The 6,000-nt window shown below is 33.0% G+C and overlaps 1 protein-coding gene across 1 annotated transcript in view; it reads left to right on the top strand.

Annotated features, from left to right (window-relative positions):
* Nucleotides 1-6,000, top strand: part of DPP10 (dipeptidyl peptidase like 10) — a 351,805-nt gene that overhangs the window by 194,093 nt on the left and 151,712 nt on the right. The window lies entirely within an intron of this gene.

Raw genomic sequence — 6,000 nt, 5'->3', positions numbered from 1 at the left:
TAATATTCACTCTCCAATTGCTAGCCACTTTGAACCACACAGCACCTGCAAAGTTATGTGTTAAAAATGCAGATTCTTAATGGTTCCCATGGGTTAGGAAATGTCATTGAGGAGACACACAATATGTGACTAAAATGACACATCATCTGATTCCCGCCACTCCATCACAGAGCAGTAGCACAGATCTCCTGGACCTGAACCACAGTTTGTAATTTTCAGAGGGTGACGCACAGTTCCTTTGTGTCTCTCAGTCATTTCCTTTGCATACCCAGCCATTGTTTTCATCAGAACTCTCTCAAATAAATTTCCCTCCTCTGCTGATAGTTTTCCCCCAACATTTCTACATGCTAAGTGAATTGCTTACGTCTCACATTCTAATATTCTTCTATTTCATCTCAAATTATCTAATATTTTGTTATTATTTACATGCTATCTTCCACCATTGACCTACAGTCATTTCCAGTGCAGACATATCCAGAATGTGCTAAATATCTCAATGTCTCTCCGCTCCGTCTTTCTCTCCTCCTTCATCTCTTCCTCATTTGTATTCATCAACTGTATTTCACACAAGGAAAAACGGAGTTTTAATAAGTATCTGGTTGCATTGAGAAATTAATGAAAGATTGGCTGTTAGTTCTGTGGGTAATGGGCTACCAAAGAAGGTTTTGAGGATGGTATCATTTGAAAAGAAGTCAAGCATGAAAAAATAAGTCTGGTAGAAGAGTTCATTCCAGACTTAAAGCAATTGAGTCCAGAGGCAGAGAGCTTGGTATAAAGGCTATTATTTTAATCTATAACTGAATTGATAAATAACTATATATTTAAGATGTAAATAAATCAAGTTTTAAACTCAGATCTAAAATTTTATTGCAGTCCAACAATAAAAATTGTCTCATAAATATCCATTCAAGTAAATTAAATTATAAAAATATTATATGTTTATTTCTACACTATTTTGCAAAAAATAATCATTTTAGACTCTTAAGTCTTTAAACCACTCTATTGAGTACAAATACAAGATTGATATGTAAAAAAGGCTGTACTTTGCATTGAGTACAGACAAGAGACTATAGATATCAATGTATAAAACTAATGAGATGTGGAAACATCACTACATTCAGTGCCACAAACATCTCATTGCTTCTAAAAGCTTCCTACCTCCCTCTTTATTTTTTTGTGGTAAGAACACAACATAAAATACACTTCTTTGCTGTTGCTAACATGTTTAGAGTAAAATAAAGTAATCACACTCATTCTTCCAATGGCATAAAACATTAAAAACATCTAGTGTTTTACTCACCACAATCTAAGTGTTTGGAAAAATCACTCTTATACACTTTGGTTTCCTATATTTTTGAGAAAAGTATAATATATATGTAATTCTTGAAGTAGAAATAATATTATAAAAATTTCCTATTATCTCCATTTTTAATATTAGTAGATTTTCCCATTAAAATTGTATTAAAGCCTTAGGTCGTTGGCAATGGTTCAGTGTCTCTAAGAAATTTTATATTTACTTGATGTAATTGCTTATGTTTCCATTAATAGAAATTTAAACAATTTCATTGACTTTGCCAATATAAATTGAGTCCTTGTTGGTTTGTAGTAAGTGTTTAAGGTAGCATTTTTCAAAGATGTCACTGAAATCTCAAGTTCCCTACTAAAAATCAACATGACTTACTTCATATCCCATTATGTATACATGTTTTTCAGAATAAAATTATTTTAGTTATCATTAAGATATATTCAAGAAATATAAAATAAGCATATGCAAATATGAGATACACATATGCATATACTTATGCACAGCACATTCACTCATACACACACACACACACACACACACACACACACACTCACACCTGGCTGCTGAGGCCATTTCCATTTGGGAATGAAAGTCTTGGACTTGGAATCCTAGCATACCAGAGTTGTCTAGAAGCAGAAAAGAAAGGAAGCCAGTCCTTCACTGTGGTGTGCCTGGTGTTCATTCCTAGCTAGCTGGCCTGTGTGGGAAAACTGCTAGGGAGCGAAGCCAGAAAATTGACACTATGAGCATCCTCAAGTGTTTGCCATAATGACTGTTTCCCATGTAATGAATTTGGACTTTTAAAAATTTCATTCATCTTCATTAGAGGAGATCATTGGAAACAGGTCACCTTTTCATGTAATCTGTAGCAAAATCCAATGTTGGTGTTTTAGTTCCAGGAAATAAAAGCAATCCCTCTTATTTTAGTACCAGGTTTACCTACGGTCTATTGAGTCTCATTTCAAATTTTACATCAAGAAAACCAATATCAAGAAGCTCCAATAATTTCTTTATTCAATATTTAGACTGGAAATATTGGATGAACTTTAATACGATAATTATGTTTCAATTTAACAAAAATGACAACAAAAACACTATTAAATACTCAATCATTTTGACTAATAAGTTTGCAGTGTATTCAGGTATATATTTATATTATGTATGTAAATGTGACAGGTAGTATAGTCTCATATAAGTAAAATACTATAACAATGTATATGCATGTGTAGAAAAGGAAAAAACCATATGTAATTACAATCTACAATTTAAAGGAAAGTAATTTGTATTACTGTGTGAAAATCACACAGAAGGTGGCAATTCCATAAACCTCTTGATGTCTTAGGGTTACATAAATAGAATACTTATGACATTTCTACCTAAATTCAGAGATTTCAAAGACATAAAAAGAAATTCTGGTTTTTTATAAACACGCATGAGATTATTTTCCTCCAGTTAAGGGTTGCATATTTCAATGTAAGGAGAAAACTGAGCAACTTTCATACTGTTAGCTGTACTCTTAGTGCTTTTAAAGTGTTTGCATTGGCTTCGTTAGAAGTCACTTGATAGATATGTATTGACATAACATTGCTGACTGTCTGGGACTCTAAACTCTCTGAGGGCAGGAGCTTGAGTTCTGTAATCCTGGTAGCATATGCAAGTGTGTACTGAGTTATGCAGATGGCAAGCCTGAGTTTTTCATAGAAAATAATAAAAGAAGCTGCACAGACAAGACGCTGTAACCAGTGCCAATATGTGGAAATGGAAGCTGTTCAGATGCTGACAGTTTCTAGGTCAGGCCTGCCCTGGAGATTTAGAGTGAGTAGAAATGTTGCAGGCTTCTAGCCAAAGGAACGACAACAGAAACAGAAGAAAAGAAAGCTGTCCATTTGCTGTCTGCTATAGGAGAACACCTTTTATCTAAGCTGCGTTTGCAATGTTTTCCTCAACATTTAGAGAAACAAAGTGTAAATCAATACTTTCCCATAAGTAGTACCAATATTAATGATGGGGCGCCTGAAATTCGGGTATCTCTTGAATGGAGGTAGTAGCTTTGTTCCTATTTAGAATGTTTCGATTGGTTTATCCAGCATGAATTACAACATTGTATACAGATTCTGACTATGTGAGGAACATGATATTCATCAGGGCCATGAAAGGCACAAGCTCTGTATTGGAGGAACTCAAAGAAAACGCTGTTGAAGGTGAGGATAGCCGCCTCTGGGAACACCCTGACATGGGCCTCACTCGCCTTGCAAGCGAGGCCTCTCTGAGGTGACAGGGCAGTTTCCTGGAGAGAGCGATCTGCAGGCTGAGTTCTGAAGTTGCATCTCTGGGAAAAGCTTGGACTTTTATTTAAAGGCATCGTCAGGACTATAGTGATGTTCTCAATATGGGAACAAATAGAATAGGCTTACATGGAGTCACGTGCTTGAACTCTTTTGTTTGTTTTTAAAAACACCCAGAATATTATAATTTACATATTACATTCAAATGTGAAAAGATAAAAAGAACAAAATAAATCAGAAATGTCAGCTGATTTGTACTAGAAAGAATAACCCCCATGTCCTAGTGCTCATGACCACGCGTATATTTTCCTTAACTTATATTTAAACAATTTTGAGTCACTTACTAATAATGAAGTAAATGCAACAACCATATCTTGGCTCTCCTGTTTGTTTCCCAGCACAATTTCTATGGTACTTCTTGTCTCATGCTTCTCCTAACATTAAATTAAATAATAAATTTTGGAGAAGAAACTATGGAAGTTTCAGAATTGCAAATTTTTAAACCATAAATCTAAGTCATGCATATGAAATGCACTGAACATGTTGGACAGCTCCTGCTAAGCAAACCACTGGAATGGAATAAGAATGGAGATGATAATCAGCAAAAGTCCCTAAACATTGGATTCTTTATGTTTCATTACAACTAAGCTTTTGCATATCTGCTATTCTTACTTTTGACCATGCAGAGTATCCTATGGTGATATCAAGTCATATCCCATCAGCAGTCTAACTAAAACTTAAAAAATAAGGCTGTAACATTGTTTATTGTAAGATGTGAATCATTCTGAACAACCCCGAGGGGAAAGAATTCCAATTAGGAAAAGTTCAGTACTCTAGTGATTTACTGTGTTTTATTAAATGGCATGAAGAGAACTCCCTGAGGGGAGCTGTAGTCTGCATTAGTGCCAAGGTACGTCACGTCAGAAATAACTTGGCATCCTTTAGGTGGTGTATTAGAGGAGCTATCTCCTTACTCTCCCTATGAGAAACAAAGAAAATGAAAAAGAAACTTCAGTTTCTGTGATACTATTAATCAACCTCAGCAGAAAATGTAATCTCTAAGGAACATGAAATAATAATTTCCCATAGCCAGGAAAAGATGGAAAGCAAACATAGACTTTAGCAAATTTAGGGAAACAGAAATAGAGAGACATTGACAATTTTAGCTAGTAATTTCAACACTTTTCTTACTGTAAAGGATAGACAAGTAGTTATGAAACCAGTAAGGATATAAAAAAATTGATCAACACAATCAACCAACATGACAATTGACACTTACAGAACCCTGTCCAGACAATTACAGAACACATGGCATTTTTAAGTGCACACACTGGCCCATAAAACAAGTTTAAATATGTATAAAGTAATGGGAATCACACAGAGTACATTCTTGAAGCACAAAGGAATTAAATTAGAAATCAAAAGCAAACAAGTTACACACATGCACAACACACATACACACATTTTATTGGCCTAAGAATATATCCAATAAGAAATATGGTAATATATATATCTAGCAATTTCAAAGGTAGAATTTATCCTGTAGATAGATTGCACATATACTTAAAAACACTTAAAAAGTAAATTAATTGGAATATTATTTAGAATTTAAAAAACAAAATAAGATTAGAAACAACTGAAATCAGCATTAAGAGACTAGTAAAATAAATTAGGAAACAAAAACAACAAAATATTAGAAAGCCATTAAAATGATTCTTTTACATGTGCAGATTTGCAATGCCAACTGGTTATAAAAGTCCATATGATTAATTAGTATAATATCACTATAAGCAACAAGATAATATATTATATGTGTTATTATATAAGATATATAAAATATATAACACATATATAATTGAAATAAATTCTAGAATACACAAGACACTGTTAAGAGTAGTTGTTTCCTGGCAGAGAACTAGAGTTTGAGAGAGATTTTTTCATAGTATTTAATTTAATATTTTTATGAACATGTATCATATTTTTAAAGATATATTTTGAAAGATATTAAGAATAAGAGTTTAAAACACAAAATTAATTATTTTTAATGGAGCATGTGAAAACTAAAAAAAATCAGATACTTTCAAAATACAGAAAGGGATGACAAGTTTATAGATAGATCTTGTTCTCCAAACTGCATGTCAGCAAATGTCATATGAAATGGCAAGAGATTTTAACAGTGTTACAAATATGAAATATAATCATGGAAAAAGTGGTAAGGGAATATTATATGGTGGAGCAAAAGGAGTTTATAGTTATAAGTATACAAAAAAAACAGTCTATTCTTGTATTATTATTTATGAATCATCATATTATTTTTCACATGAACAATTGTAAATCTACTTTTGCTCTACCATGTATATTAAAGTACATATAATTACTGGTTGAAAGTAGTAGGATAATACTACTTCC

The sequence above is a fragment of the Myotis davidii genome, unplaced genomic scaffold (assembly GCF_000327345.1).
Source record: "Myotis davidii unplaced genomic scaffold, ASM32734v1 scaffold373, whole genome shotgun sequence".
NCBI lineage: Eukaryota > Metazoa > Chordata > Mammalia > Chiroptera > Vespertilionidae > Myotis > Myotis davidii.
The sequence above is the reverse complement of the archived record's forward strand: the minus strand, read 5'-3'. Positions and strand labels throughout refer to the sequence as shown.